This window comes from Bombina bombina, chromosome 5, assembly GCF_027579735.1.
Source record: "Bombina bombina isolate aBomBom1 chromosome 5, aBomBom1.pri, whole genome shotgun sequence".
NCBI lineage: Eukaryota > Metazoa > Chordata > Amphibia > Anura > Bombinatoridae > Bombina > Bombina bombina.
The window spans coordinates 1094059254-1094076502 of NC_069503.1; positions in this window are offsets into that span (position 1 = coordinate 1094059254).

Here is a 17249-nt window from a genome sequence, read left to right on the forward strand (position 1 = left end):
GTTAACAAAAATTATCCCTGGGTTTCTCAAATCAATGCCTTAAATGTAATCTATTGATCAAAAGGATGCCATATGTCCTCTTTCCTTTTTTTTTTTTTCTCGGTATTTTTGTTTATTTTAGAAAATGTAATGCACTTATAGGTTCACTAAGATTATGACTTTGCACACTGCCATTTTCCATGCAGCATTTTGACATGTCGTGTGATATGACTAGAAGAATGGTATGCTTTTAATCAGCTGAGCATAATAAAAAAAAAAAAAACTAATTTAACTTGAGTTAATAACTGAAGCATGACTTCAGGAGTCAGGTGTGGTCGTAGGTAGTGGTTGTTAGCAGATTCTTTTTAATGCAAATTGCAATTGCCACAGCGTGCATAAAATGTGCGTCACTAGTCCAAATCTTACCTTTTTTTTTCATTCAGGATTAGTTTGATGTCCGGCGCCATATTGGAAACGCAAAAAACAGGTCTCCATACCCGTTGATATAAGGGGTGACTAGTGCTTTTACCAGGCTCCTCTTGGATAGCCCCAGAAATTGTGACTATGAATCCCAAAAAGAAAATTAAATTAAGGTTGAAAACTAACTCCAAAGTTAATTGTAAGACCTGGAGCTCCTCAAACACACGTCCTACCGCAACAGCTATAGGCTCCGCCCCCCCAAATCTTACCTTTTTAATGCCAATTGATATTGCCACAGCTGGAACAACAGTAAATAACATGTGCGTCACCACAGTCTCCGAAGCTGTTGTCAGATGTATACAAAAACACTGATAAAGTATTCCTTTCGGGGTGCAAAGAGATGGCTACTGGAACACTCCAGGAACTTCCCAAGAGTCGCTGGCTTGTGTTTCTGGTGATGTTGGAGACATCTGGGTAGTGTACAGGGAGGCCCAAAATCCTCTCCATCTCTGTGCACCACAGGACAGGACGTCCTTGTCATCCATAAGCACATGAAATTTCTTGCATTTTCCTTGGTTCAAGAAGTTCAGCTTTTGTGGTGATAGTACAGAATAAAATAAACTTTGGTTTCCTACCATACTCAAGACAATCTTGTAGTTCAAGCTTCGGACTTGCTGTGGGAAACAGTGGCCTGTCCATACCAGGAAGATGATTTAGACAGAAGTAACGGGCTCTGATTGCAGGTGACACATGTTTATCGTCAATCATCAAAGGGGTTGCGTGCAGAATATGGCTGATGGCCCCTTATTCACATGTTTGTCCAGAGCCACAACATTTGCAAACAGCCAGAAGAAAGGTCGGTTCTCACCAGCCTTAAGTTGAGCTTCAATTACCAAATGCTGATATTCAAAAAATAGACAAACAGTGCCTTAAAAAACACATTTGCAATATGGATTCACCAGAGCAAGGTCATTGCAAGTACTTCCCATGATAACAAAATTAAAATAACACAACTCCGCAATCTTCCCCTTCACATTATTATTGTCACACTCCATTGTACTCCTATGCCCACCTCCCTGCTTGTTTTTGTTGAGGGTCCTGGAGCCTCTGCTAAAAAGGCCTATGGATACATAAGTGTACTGGGTGTCTAATCAATGTTTTTTTCTATCTCCAGGGTCATATAAATGATCTCTGGGATTCTAAAATCAATGCCTTTCCTGTAATCTATTATTCAAAAGGATGACATATGTCCTCTTTCATGCTGTTGTTTCGGTTGAGGCTCCGGGACCTTCTTATTAAAAAGGCCTGAGGATAAATAAGTGTACTGGGTGTCTAATCAATGTTTTTTTCTATTTCCCGGTTGCAAATAATGATCTGTGGGTTTCTAAAATCAATGCCTTTCCTGTAATCTATTATTCAAAAGGATGACATATGTCCTCTTTCATGCTGTTGTTTCGGTTGAGGCTCCGGGACCCTCTTATTAAAAAGGCCTGAGGATAAATAAGTGTACTGGGTGTCTAATCAATGTTTTTTTCTATTTCCCGGTTGCAAATAATGATCTGTGGGTTTCTAAAATCAATGCCTTTCCTGTAATCTATTCTTCAAAAGGATGACATATGTCCTCTTTCCTGCTGTTGTTTCGGTTGAGGCTCCGGGACCCTCTTATTAAAAAGACCTGAGGATAAATAAGTGTACTGGGTGTCTAATCAATGTTTTTTTCTATTTCCCGGGTCATATAAATGATCTCTGGGATTCTAAAATCAATGCCTTTCCTGTAATCTATTATTCAAAAGGATGACATATGTCCTCTTTCATGCTGTTGTTTCGGTTGAGGCTCCGGGACCCTCTTATTAAAAAGGCCTGAGTATAAATAAAGTGTACTGGGTGTCTAATAATGTTTTTTTTTCTATTTCCCGGTTGCAAATAATGATCTGTGGGTTTCTAAAATCAATGCCTTTCCTGTAATCTATTATTCAAAAGGATGACATATGTCCTCTTTCATGCTGTTGTTTCGGTTGAGGCTCCGGGACCCTCTTATTAAAAAGGCCTGAGGATAAATAAGTGTACTGGGTGTCTAATAAATGTTTTTTTCTATTTCCCGGTTGCAAATAATGATCTGTGGGTTTCTAAAATCAATGCCTTTCCTGTAATCTATTCTTCAAAAGGATGACATATGTCCTCTTTCCTGCTGTTGTTTCGGTTGAGGCTCCGGGACCCTCTTATTAAAAAGGCCTGAGGATAAATAAGTGTACTGGGTGTCTAATCAATGTTTTTTTCTATTTCCCGGGTTATATAAATGATCTCTGGGATTCTAAAATCAATGCCTTTCCTGTAATCTATTATTCAAAAGGATGACATATGTCCTCTTTCATGCTGTTGTTTCGGTTGAGGCTCCGGGACCCTCTTATTAAAAAGGCCTGAGTATAAATAAAGTGTACTGGGTGTCTAATAATGGTTTTTTTTTTCTATTTCCCGGTTGCAAATAATGATCTGTGGGTTTCTAAAACCAATGCCTTTCCTATAATCTATTCTTCAAAAGGATGACATATGTCCTCTTTCATGCTGTTGTTTCGGTTGAGGCTCCGGGACCCTCTTATTAAAAAGGCCTGAGGATAAATAAGTGTACTGGGTGTCTAATCAATGTTTTTTTCTATTTCACGGTTGCAAATAATGATCTGTGGGTTTCTAAAATCAATGCCTTTCCTGTAATCTATTATTCAAAAGGATGACATATGTCCTCTTTCATGCTGTTGTTTCGGTTGAGGCTCCGGGACCCTCTTATTAAAAAGGCCTGGGGAAAAATAAGTGTACTGGGTGTCTAATCAATGTTTTTTTTCTATTTCACGGTTGCAAATAATGATCAGTGGGTTTCTAAAATCAATGCCTTTCCTGTAATCTATTATTCAAAAGGATGACATATGTCCTCTTTCATGCTGCTGTTTCGGTTGAGGCTCCGGGACCCTCTTATTAAAAAGGCCTAAGGATAAATAAGTGTACTGGTTGTCTAAACAATTTTTTTTCTATTTCACGGTTGCAAATAATGATCTGTGGGTTTCTAAAATCAATGCCTTTCCTGTAATCTATTATTCAAAAGGACGACATATGTCCTCTTTCATGCTGTTGTTTCGGTTGAGGCTCCGGGACCCTCTTATTAAAAAGGCCTGAGGATAAATAAGTGTACTGGGTGTCTAATCAATGTTTTTTTATATTTCCCGGGTCATATAAATGATCTGTGGGTTTCTAAAATCAATGCCTTTCCTGTAATCTATTATTCAAAAGGATGACATATGTCCTCTTTCATGCTATTGTTTCGGTTGAGGCTCCGGGACCCTCTTATTAAAAAGGCCTGAGGATAAATAAGTGTACTGGGTGTCTAATCAATGTTTTTTTCTATTTCCTGGGTCATATAAATGATCTCTGGGATTCTAAAATCAATGCCTTTCCTGTAATCTATTATTCAAAAGGATGACATATGTCCTCTTTCATGCTGTTGTTTCGGTTGAGGCTCCGGGACCCTCTTATTAAAAAGGCCTGAGGATAAATAAGTGTACTGGGTGTCTAATCAATGTTTTTTTCTATTTCCCGGTTGCAAATAATGATCTGTGGGTTTCTAAAATCAATGCCTTTCCTGTAATCTATTCTTCAAAAGGATGACATATGTCCTCTTTCATGCTGTTGTTTCGGTTGAGGCTCCGGGACCCTCTTATTAAAAAGGCCTGAGGATAAATAAGTGTACTGGGTGTCTAATCAATGTTTTTTTCTATTTCCTGGGTCATATAAATGATCTCTGGGATTCTAAAATCAATGCCTTTCCTGTAATCTATTATTCAAAAGGATGGCATATGTCCTCTTTCATGCTGTTGTTTCGGTTGAGGCTCCGGGACCCTCTTATTAAAAAGGCCTGAGGATAAATAAGTGTACTGGGTGTCTAATCAATGTTTTTTTCTATTTCCCGGTTGCAAATAATGATCTGTGGGTTTCTAAAATCAATGCCTTTCCTGTAATCTATTCTTCAAAAGGATGACATATGTCCTCTTTCATGCTGTTGTTTCGGTTGAGGCTCCGGGACCCTCTTATTAAAAAGGCCTGAGGATAAATAAGTGTACTGGGTGTCTAATCAATGTTTTTTTCTATTTCCCAGGTCATATAAATGATCTGTGGGTTTCTAAAATCAATGCCTTTCCTGTAATCTATTCTTCAAAAGGATGACATATGTCCTCTTTCATGCTGTTGTTTCGGTTGAGGCTCCGGGACCCTCTTATTAAAAAGGCCTAAGGATAAATAAGTGTACTGGGTGTCTAATCAATGTTTTTTTCTATTTCCCGGGTCATATAAATGATCTCTGTGATTCTAAAATCAATGCCTTTCCTGTAATCTATTATTCAAAAGGATGACATATGTCCTCTTTCATGCTGTTGTTTCGGTTGAGGCTCCGGGACCCTCTTATTAAAAAGGCCTGAGGATAAATAAGTGTACTGGGTGTCTAATCAATGTTTTTTTCTATTTCCCGGGTCATATAAATGATCTCTGGGATTCTAAAATCAATGCCTTAACTGTAATCAATTGTTCACAAGGATGCCATATGTCCTCTTTCATGCTGTTGTTTCAGTTGAGGCTCCGGGAGCCTCTTATAAAAAGGCCTAAGGATAAAGAAGTGTTCTGGGTGTCCAATCAATGTTTTTTTTTATTTCACAGTTGCAAAAAAATTATCTATGGCTTTGTAAAATCTATGCCTTACCTGTCATCTATTGTTCAAAAGGAAGCCATATGTCCTCTTTCCTTCTGTTGTTTTTGTTGGGGGTCCGGAACACTATTCTAAAAAGGTCGAAGGAGAACGACCTGTACTGTACTTGGTGTCCAATCATGTTTTTGTTTTCAATTTCATGGTTCATAATAAATATCGCCGTGTAACTAAAATCAATGCCAAGGATTTCATATGTGGTGTTTCATTCTGTTGTGGTTGTTGAGGGTCAAGGCTGTGGGACAGCGTATAAAACGGCTGAAGGAGAACAACCTGTACAGCCTTGCTCCTCGTTTTAGGCAGGCCAGCTCTTTAAATACATGCCCACAGACTCTGTAACGCATGCCTCTTTTAGGGAGAGGTGCAGCCATAATGCAGGGTCAGAACCTCTGCCTGCAACTGTTATACTCGATTTTGCGAAAGGAAGTAACCTTACCATGGTTTCCTGCACGCACGTATTGTTGTTATATTTTGGTGAGGGTAATCATGATGGCCATGTAGACCACCACCACTGAGAGTCCTGGAAGTAACAGGGATGAGATGAAAGAGCTAAGCATAGTAGAACTTGAAACAACAGAGTTAGCCATGTGTGTTAGTGCAAAACCGCTTGGCTTTTTTTTGGCTTTGGGTGCGGCTATTCATGCAGGCCATATAGAGCTGCCACCATTCGGTGTCGTATCAGCTATTAAACTAATAAGAACAGTACTACCAAAATACAGCCAATGAAGGGCCTTAGGAAGACTGAGCCAAGGTTGGATTGTAGTATTTGGTTAGGCTAATCATGATGGCCATGTAGACCACCACAGAGAGTCCTGGAAGTAATAGGGATGATGAGATGAAAGTGCTAAGAATAGTACTACTTGAAACAACAGAGTTAGCCATGGGTGTTAATCCAAGACCGCTTAGATTTATTTTTGTATTGGGTGCGGCTAATCATGCAGGCCATATAGAGCTGCCACCATTCGGTGTTGTATCAGCTATAAAAATAATAAGAACTGTACTATCAAAATACAGACAATGAAGGGCCTATGAAGACTGAGCAAAGGTTGGATTGTAGTATTTTGTTCAGCTAATCATGATGGCCATGTAGACCACCCGTAACAGGGATGAAAGTGCTAAGAATAGTACTAATTGAAACAACCGAGTTAGCCATGGGTGTTAGTCTAAGACCACTCGGCTTTTTTTGGGTTTGGGTGCAGCTAATCATGAAGGCCAGATAGACCTGCCACCATTTGGTGTTGTAACAGGTATTAAACTGCAAAGAACAGTACTACTTAACACAACCTACTTACCATGGGTCCCAGAGCATATGTTTGGTTATTATATTTTGTAAGGGTAATCATGCAGGCCATATAGACCTCCACCGATAAGGTGAGTATGAGTAACAGCTATTAAAATGCGAAGGACATTACTAATTAACACAACATAGTTACCATGGGTCACAGACCAAGAGCAGATGTCTTATTATTATATTTTGTATGGGTAATCATCCAGGCCGTATAGACCTCACCAAATAGGGGGAGTTACAGAGATTAAAGTGCTAAGAATGGTAGTACTTAAAACACAACCTAGTTAAAATAGGTACCAGACCGCATGTCTTATTATTATATTTTTTCAGGGTATACAGGCAGGCCATATAGAACTCCCACGATAGGGGGGGGGAACAGGGATTAAAGTGCTAAGAAAAGTACTAATTAACACAAGCTAGTTGGGTCCAAGAACGCATGTTTAATTATTAGACTTTATTAGGGTAATTATATATCTAACAAATCTATCTATTTCTCTTCTATCGATTCTATCTAACTATCAATCTATGTATATCTATCTATCCTATCTATCAATCTATCTTCTCTCCGGGATGTTTTGAGACAGCCACTTTGGGAATGTTTGTTGATTTAGGCCCATTATGGCTTAAAAGCAGACTCTGCATAAACTATGTAATTTTCCATGGGAGTTTTGCCAGGGATCCCCCTCCAGCATGCGACAGTCCAGGTGTTAGTACCCTTGAAACAACTTTTCCATCACTATTGTGGCCAGAAAGAGTCCTTGTAAGTTTTAAAGTTCGCCTGCCTATTGAATTCAATGGCGGTTCGCGCGGTTCGCGCGTTCGCGAACAATACCGGAAGTTATATTTTAGGTTGGCGACATCACTACATTTCAACACTAAATTCCAAAGACACAGAATACTACTAGGATCACATTTGGAAGACTTTGCTTTCACATTTACATTTTGTATTCATCATTGTTGTTATATATTTAATATTTTTCATTTTTGTATTTTTTATTTTTTCACATTTTTTCACCTCATCACATTAGCTTCATCATCACCATTTTTGGATTTAAAGATTACAATTCAGTGACTTTTTTGATATAGAATTTGGACACTTGGACACTTGGTTTCTGGAGATTTTTACTCTGTTGGACATCATTTGGATATTTATTGGAGCTTTGATTTCATTTTATATAGGCCTGGGAATTCCCATCTATATTGTACCATGGTTTATATTATATCTTTGTTTTTATACTACTGTTTTTTACACTACTGTATTCTATACATTTTAAATTTTGCTGTATTAAATTAACATTTTAATCTACACCATGAACACCTTAATTTATACTTAATTTATACACTTAGGCCTAGATTTGGAGTTCGGCGGTAGCCGTCAAAACCAGCGTTAGAGGCTCCTAACGCTGGTTTTGGCCGCCCGCTGGTATTTGGAGTCAGTGATTAAAGGGTCTAACGCTCACTTTTCAGCCACGACTTTTCCATACCGCAGATCCCCCTACGCCATTTGCGTATCCTATCTTTTCAATGGGATCTTCCTAACGCCGGTATTTAGAGTCGTTTCTGAAGTGAGCGTTAGAGCTCTAACGACAAAATTCCAGCCGCCTGAAAATAGCAGGAGTTAAGAGCTTTCTGGCTAACGCCGGTTCATAAAGCTCTTAACTACTGTACCCTAAAGTACACTAACACCCATAAACTACCTATGTACCCCTAAACCGAGCTCCCCCCACATCGCCGCCACTCGATTAAAATTTTTAACCCCTAATCTGCCGACCGCCACCTACGTTATACTTATGTACCCCTAATCTGCTGCCCCTAACCCCGCCGACCCCTGTATTACATTTATTAACCCCTAACCTGCCCCCCACAACGTCGCCGCCAGCTACTTAAAATAATTAACCCCTAATCTTCCGACCGCAAAGCGCCGCCACCTACGTTATCCCTATGTACCCCTAATCTGCTACCCCTAACACCGCCGACCCCTATATTATATTTATTAACCCCTAATCTGCCCCCCTCAACGTCGCCGACACCTGCCTACACTTATTAACCCCTAATCTGCCGAGCGGACCTGAGCGCTACTATAATAAAGTTATTAACCCCTAACCCGCCTCACTAACCCTATCATAAATAGTATTAACCCCTAATCTGCCCTCCCTAACATCGCCGACACCTAACTTCAATTATTAACCCCTAATCTGACGACCGGAGCTCACCGCTATTCTAATAAATGTATTAACCCCTAAAGCTAAGTCTAACCCTAACACTAACACCCCCCTAACTTAAATATAATTTACATCTAACAAAATTAATTAACTCTTATTAAATAAATGATTCCTATTTAAAGCTAAATACTTACCTGTAAAATAAATCCTAATATAGCTACAATATAAATTATAATTATATTATAGCTATTTTAGGATTAATATTTATTTTACAGGTAACTTGGTATTTATTTTAACCAGGTACAATAGCTATTAAATAGTTAAGAACTATTTAATAGCTACCTAGTTAAAATAATAACAAATTTACCTGTAAAATAAATCCTAACCTAAGTTACAATTAAACCTAACACTACCCTATCAATAAAATAATTAAATAAACTACCTACAATTACCTACAATTAACCTTACACTACACTATCAATAAATTAATTAAACACAATTGCTAAAAAAAATACAATTAAATAAACTAGCTAAAGTACAAAAAATAAAAAAGAACTAAGTTACAAAAAATAAAAAAATATTTACAAACATAAGAAAAATATTACAACAATTTTAAACTAATTACACCTATTCTAAGCCCCCTAATAAAATAACAAAGCCCCCCAAAATAAAAAATTCCCTACCCTATTCTAAATTAAAAAAGTTACAAGCTCTTTTACCTTACCAGCCCTGAACAGGGCCCTTTGCGGGGCATGCCCCAAGAATTTCAGCTCTTTTGCCTGTAAAAGAATAAATACAATACCCCCCCCCCCCAACATTACAACCCACCACCCACATACCCCTAATCTAACCCAAACCCCCCTTAAATAAACCTAACACTAAGCCCCTGAAGATCTTCCTACCTTGTCTTCACCATACCAGGTTCACCGATCCGTCCTGGCTCCAACATCTTCATCCAACCCAAGCGGGGGTTGGCGATCCATCATCCGGTGCTGAAGAGGTCCAGAAGAGGCTCCAAAGTCTTCCTCCTATCCGGCAAGAAGAGGACATCCGGACCGGCAAACATCTTCTCCAAGCGGCATCTTCGATCTTCTTCCATCCGGTGCGGAGCGGGTCCATCTTGAAGCAGGCGACGCGGATCCATCCTCTTCTTCCGTTGTCTCCCGACGAATGACGGTTCCTTTAAGGGACGTCATCCAAGATGGCGTCCCTCGAATTCCGATTGGCTGATAGGATTCTATCAGCCAATCGGAATTAAGGTAGGAATTTTCTGATTGGCTGATGGAATCAGCCAATCAGAATCAAGTTCAATCCGATTGGCTGATCCAATCAGCCAATCAGATTGAGCTCGCATTCTATTGGCTGATCGGAACAGCCAATAGAATGCGAGCTCAATCTGATTGGCTGATTGGATCAGCCAATCGGATTGAACTTGATTCTGATTGGCTGATTCCATCAGCCAATCAGAAAATTCCTACCTTAATTCCGATTGGCTGATAGAATCCTATCAGCCAATCGGAATTCGAGGGACGCCATCTTGGATGACGTCCCTTAAAGGAACCGTCATTCTTAGGGAGACAACGGAAGAAGAGGATGGATCCGCGTCGCCTGCTTCAAGATGGACCCGCTCCGCACCGGATGGAAGAAGATCGAAGATGCCGCTTGGAGAAGATGTTTGCCGGTCCGGATGTCCTCTTCTTGCCGGATAGGAGGAAGACTTTGGAGCCTCTTCTGGACCTCTTCAGCACCGGATGATGGATCGCCAACCCCCGCTTGGGTTGGATGAAGATGTTGGAGCCAGGACGGATCGGCGAACCTGGTATGGTGAAGACAAGGTAGGAAGATCTTCAGGGGCTTAGTGTTAGGTTTATTTAAGGGGGTTTGGGTTAGATTAGGGGTATGTGGGTGGTGGGTTGTAATGTTGGGGGGGGGGTATTGTATTTATTCTTTTACAGGCAAAAGAGCTGAAATTCTTGGGGCATGCCCCGCAAAGGGCCCTGTTCAGGGCTGGTAAGGTAAAAGAGCTTGTAACTTTTTTAATTTAGAATAGGGTAGGGAATTTTTTATTTTGGGGGGCTTTGTTATTTTATTAGGGGGCTTAGAGTAGGTGTAATTAGTTTAAAATTGTTGTAATATTTTTCTTATGTTTGTAAATATTTTTTTATTTTTTGTAACTTAGTTCTTTTTTATTTTTTGTACTTTAGCTAGTTTATTTAATTGTATTTTTTTTTAGCAATTGTGTTTAATTAATTTATTGATAGTGTAGTGTTAGGTTAATTGTAGGTAATTGTAGGTAGTTTATTTAATTATTTTATTGATAGGGTAGTGTTAGGTTTAATTGTAACTTAGGTTAGGATTTATTTTACAGGTAAATTTGTTATTATTTTAACTAGGTAGCTATTAAATAGTTCTTAACTATTTAATAGCTATTGTACCTAGTTAAAATAATTACAAAGTTGCCTGTAAAATAAATATTAATCCTAAAATAGCTATAATATAATTATAATTTATATTGTAGCTATATTAGGATTTATTTTACAGGTAAGTATTTAGCTTTAAATAGGAATCATTTATTTAATAAGAGTTAATTAATTTCGTTAGATGTAAATTATATTTAAGTTAGGGGGGTGTTAGTGTTAGGGTTAGACTTAGCGTTAGGGGTTAATACATTTATTAGAATAGCGGTGAGCTCCGCTCGGAAGATTAGGGGTTAATAATTGAAGGTAGGTGTCGGCGATGTTAGGGAGGGCAGATTAGGGGTTAATACTATTTATGATAGGGTTAGTGAGGCGGATTAGGGGTTAATAACTTTATTATAGTAGCGGTGCGGTCCGCTCGGCAGATTAGGGGTTAATAAGTGTAGGCAGGTGTCGGCGACGTTGAGGGGGGCAGATTAGGGGTTAATAAATATAATATAGGGGTCGGCGATGTTAGGGCAGCAGATTAGGGGTACATAGGGATAACGTAGGTTGCGGCGGTGTACGGAGCGGAAGATTAGGGGTTAATAATAATATGCAGGGCTCAGCGATAGCGGGAGCGGCAGATTAGGGCTTAATAAGTGTAAGGTTAGGGGTGTTTAGACTCGGGGTACATGTTAGAGTGTTAGGTGCAGACGTAGGAAGTGTTTCCCCATAGGAAACAATGGGGCTGCGTTAGGAGCTGAACGCTGCTTTTTTGCAGGTGTTAGGTTTTTTTTCAGCTCAAACAGTCCCATTGTTTCCTATGGGGGAATCGTGCACGAGCACGTTTTTGAGGCTGGCCGCGTCCGTAAGCACCGCTGGTATCGAGAGTTGCATTTGCGGTAAAAATGCTCTACGCTCCTTTTTTGGAGCCTAACGCAGCATTTGTTTGAACTCTCGATACCAGAGTTAATTTTATGGTGCGGCCAGAAAAAAGCCCGCGGAGCGTTAACAGCCCTTTTACCGCCAAACTCCAAATCTAGGCCTCAGTGTCTTAAGGAGCTAAAATATATATTTTGGTCTGAACAGTGACTTATTTATTACCCAGTCTTCCAGGCGCTTTATACATTACCCATTTCTTTCTCAGTTTATTCTGAGGCCAGCTAGGAGGCCTCGCTTATAAAGCTAGAGGGTATACTCCCGTGGCGCTTAGTCTAACTTCTGTTATTTGGAACTATTTAATATGAAGGGCCCAAGAGGGTTAAGGCAGTTTTGGAAAATAATGGTGGCCACAGAAAATATTGACACTTTGGGCACAATTTGAACATTTCCACTTAGGAGTGTACTCACTTTTGTAGCCAACTGTTTAGACATTAATGGCTGTGTGTTGAGTTATTTTGAGGGGACAGCAAATTTACACTGTTATACAGGCTGTACACTCACTACTTTACATCGTAGCAAAGTGTAATTTCTTCAGTGTTGTCACATGAAAAGATATAATAAAATATTTACAAAAATGTGAGGGGTGTACTCACTTTTGTGAGATACTGTGTATATATATATATATATATATATATATATATATATATATGATCATATATAGGTATATATATATATATACAGATACATTGTGGGCGCATGGCGGTTTAGGGGTTAATACTTTAGTTATATATGCCTAGATTACAAGTTTGGCGTTAGCCTTAAAAAGCAGCGTTGAGAGGTCCCAACGCTGCTTTTTTCCTAACGCTGGTATTACAAGTCTGACAGGTACAGGCTCACCGCTCACTTTTCTTCCGCGACTCGAGGCTACCGCAAATCCCCTTACGTCAATTGCGCATCCTATCTTTTTAATGGGATTTGCCAAACGCTGGTATTACAAGTCTTGGAAGAAGTGAGCGGTAGACCCTCTCCTGTCAAGACTTCTACCGCATTTAAAAGTCAGTAGTTAAGAGTTTTATAGGCTAACGCCGGAACATAAAACTCTTAACTAAAGTACTAAAAAGTACACTAACACCCATAAACTACCTATTAACCCCTAAACCGAGGCCCCCCCCCACATCGGAAACACTTAAATAATATATTAACCCCTAATCTGCTGACCAGACATCGCCGCCATTGTAATAAATATATTAACCCCTAAACCGACGCACTCCCGCCTCGCAAACACTAGTTAAATTTTATTAACCCCTAATCTGCCGTCCCTAACATCGCTGACACCTACTTACATTTATTAACCCCTAATCTGCCACATCCAACGTTGCTGCTACTATATTAAATTTATTAACCCCTAAACTTAAGTCTAAACCTAACCCTAACCCCCCTAACTTAAATATAATTTAAATTAAACAAAATAAAATTACTACAATTAAATAAATTATTCCTATTTAAAACTAAATACTTACCTATAAAATAAACCCTAAGCTAGCTACAATATAACTAATAGTTACATTGTAGCTAGCTTAGGATTTATATTTATTTTACAGGCAACTTTTTATTTATTTTAACTAGGTACAATAGTTATTAAATAGTTATTAACTATTTAATAACTACCTAGCTAAAATAAGTACAAAATTACCTGTAAAATAAATCCTAACCTAAATTACAATTACACCTAACACTACACTATCATTAAATAAATTACCTAAACTACCTACAATTAAATACAATTAAATTAAATAAACTAAATTACGAAAAAAAACAAACACTAAATTACATTAAAAAAAACGACGTCCTAACACTGAATGAAGGTTCCTTTAAATGACGTCATCCAAGATGGCGTCCCTAGAATTCCGATTGGCTGATAGGATTCTATCATCCAATCGGAATTAAGGTAGGAAAAATCCTATTGGCTGATCCAATCAGCCAATAAGATTGAGCTTGCATTCTATTGGCTGATTGGAACAGCCAATAGAATGCGAGCTCAATCCTATTGGCTAATCCAATCAGTCAATAGTATTGAACTTCAATCCTTTTGGCTGATTGGATCAGCCAATATGATTTTTCCTACCTTAATTCAATCCTATTGGCTGATTGGATCAGCCAATCGGAATTCAAGGGACGCCATCTTGGATGACTTCATTTAAAGGAACCTTCATTCAGTGTTAGGACGTCGTTTGAAGAGGATGGCTCTGCGTCGGCTGGCTTGAAGATGAATCCGCTCTGGATGGATGAAGATAGAAGATGCCGCTTGGATGAAGATCTCTGCCGCTTGGAGGACCTCTTCTGCCTGGATCGGATGAAGACTTCTGCCCCTCTGGAGGTCCACTTGTGTCCGGCTGGGTGAAGACGGCTCAAGGTAGGGAGATCTTCAGGGGGGTAGTGTTAGGTTTTTTTAAGAGGGGATTGGGTGGGTTTTAGAGTAGGGTTGGGTGTGTGGGTGGTTGGTTTTAATTTTGGGGGGGTATTGTATTTTTTTTTACAGGTGAAAGAGCTGTTTACTTTGGGGCAATGCCCCACAAAAAGGCCCTTTAAAGGGCTATTTGTAATTTAGTATAGGGTAGGGAATTTTATTATTTTGTGGGGATTTTTTATTTTATTAGGGGGATTAGATTAGGTTTAATTAATTTAAAATTCTTGTAATTCTTTTTTTTATGTAATTCAGTGTTTTTTTTTTCGTAATTTAATTTATTTAATTTAATTTAATTTAATTGTAGGTAGTTTAGGTAATTTATTTAATGATAGTGTAGTGTTAGGTGTAATTGTAATTTAGGTTAGGATTTATTTTACAGGTAATTTTGTACTTATTTTAGCTAGGTAGTTATTAAATAGTTAATAACTATTTAATAACTATTGTACCTAGTTAAAATAAATACAAAGTTGCCTGTAAAATAAATATAAATCCTAAACTAGCTGCAATGTAACTATTAGTTATATTGTAGCTAGCTTAGGGTTTATTTTATAGGTAAGTATTTAGTTTTAAATAGGATTAATTTATTTAATTATGTTAAATTTATTTTGTTTAATTTAAATTATATTTAAGTTAGGGGGGTTAGACTTAGGGTTAGACTTAGGTTTAGGGGGTTAATAAATTTAATATAGTAGTGGCGACATTGGGGTCGGAAGATTAGGGGTTAATACATTTAATATAGTTGCGGCGACGTGGGGGGGGCAGATTAGGGGTTAATAACTATAATGTAGGTGTCGGCGATGTTGGGGGCAGCAGATTATTGGTTCAAAGGGATAATGTAGGTGGCGGCAGTGTCCAGAGCGGAAGATTAGGGGTTAATAAGTGTAAGATTAGGGGTGTTTAGACTCTGGGTTCATGTTAGGGTGTTAGGTGTAGACATAATTTTATTTTCCCCATAGGAAACAATGGGGCTGCGTTAGAAGCTGGACGCTGCTTTTTGCAGGTGTTAGGTATTTTTAAAAGCAGCTCAGCCCCATTGTTTCCTATGGGGAAATCGTGCACGAGCACGTTTAGCCAGCTTACCGCTACCATAAGCAACGCTGGTATTGAGATGTGGAGCTAAATGTTGCTCTACCCTTACCTTTTTGTGGCTAACGCCGGGTTTAAAAAAACCTGTAATACCAGCGTTGTCTTAAGGGAGCGGTGGGAGAAAAAGGCTTGTTAGCCTCGCAAGTCTTACCGACAAAAACTCGTAATCTCGCCGATAGTTTGCAATGTGGGGGGATGGTGACTTAGGGGTTAATAGTTTATTTAGATAGTTTGCGATGTGGGGAGATGGCGGATTAGGGGTTAACAGTTGTATTTAGTGTTTGCTATGTGGGGGGATGGCGGAATAGGGGGTTATTAAGCTATGGGATAATGGTAGAGTGTTAATTTTTTACTTTTTTTTTCTCATTTTTGCTACTAGGGTGTTTTTTCCACTTTTTTTCTTTCCATTGATTTCTATGGGGGAAACACATAAATGCGCATGCAAAAAACTCCGCTAGAGATTTTTGCCTTTCTCAGGCTACCAACTAGCTGTGTTTTTGCTTGCAAAAAATTAAGAATTACCACGTCACTTGTAATCTCACTCTGTGTTTGGTATCAAAAAGATGTGTAGTTTTTTTTTTTTTTTTTTTTTGTATTTTCTTTGTCTATCATTATGACTTAGCAGAAGATCAGTTAACATTATACTGAGCAATGCACTACTCAGAGCTAGCTGGTGAATAGTGGCTATGCTCATATGACTGTTCTTATTGGCTCACTAGATGTGTTCAGCTAGGGGTTAATTACAATATTTCCAATACCATTTATCAGTGTGTTTTGTTTGTATGTTTGTTTTGTTTGTGTTTTTGAAGTTCTAAGTGATCACAATTCAAACGATAACACCATTTCTAAATTGGGAAAAGTTCAAAAAAACTCACAGATTCCATTTTACATGTATATATGAATATATTGTCTAGATTCATTAAACCTATATTCAGCACTAGTGTATAATGCTTCTGTTAAATGACAATGAAGAATCCAGCAAACCTTCCAGGCGTATATCAAATAAGCAGTTTATTAGGAAAAACCGTGCAATCAATAAAAGATATTATAAACTAAGTACCAGCATTCTAGGAAAATAATTAGATTATATTATATATAATGCTTCTGTATTGGGCAGGACAGACATTTATATATGTAATTAACAGACATATACATGATATATCATACAGCTAACACGATCTCTTCAATCATGGCCACTGTATATAGAAATGACATTTAGTAATCTGGCTATTTAAAGTATTTTTTTTATTTCATACTCACTTTTTCATGATTATACAATACAGTAAGTTTTTCTTCTTAAATGGGATTTCTTTTAGCAATTACATTTTTGTGATCGTGATTTTAAAGTTAGCAATTCCATGTTGTTTATAGACAACCAAGATCTTCTAATGTTTTTTTTTCATTAAACAGAATAAAAAACATTATTTACAGTATCTATAATAGTACCTTAGTGTCTTCTTACAGTAATAGACAAACCTTCTGTACAGTGAAGTTTGGAACGTTTTAGTGATATTTTAAACTTCATCACTTAGCAGTTTCATTATTTACAGAGTGAGAACTGTTAAAATCTTGTTAAAGAAGATGTGAAAAGTTGCAGATAATTTCTTCTTATGGAAATTAATTTCCCGTAGTGTTCTTCTTTAGATGAACATATCATCAAACTAGAAAAGTTTTCTTAGTGAATTAAATATTAATTCAAAAATACTTTTAAAATATTAAAAATGTAAAAACATTATTGATCAAACAAGCCTATTATACCAATAACGCCCATGTACTAAAGACATTCAGTTTGTTTAAACGCTTATCATAAACACCACTCTATCCA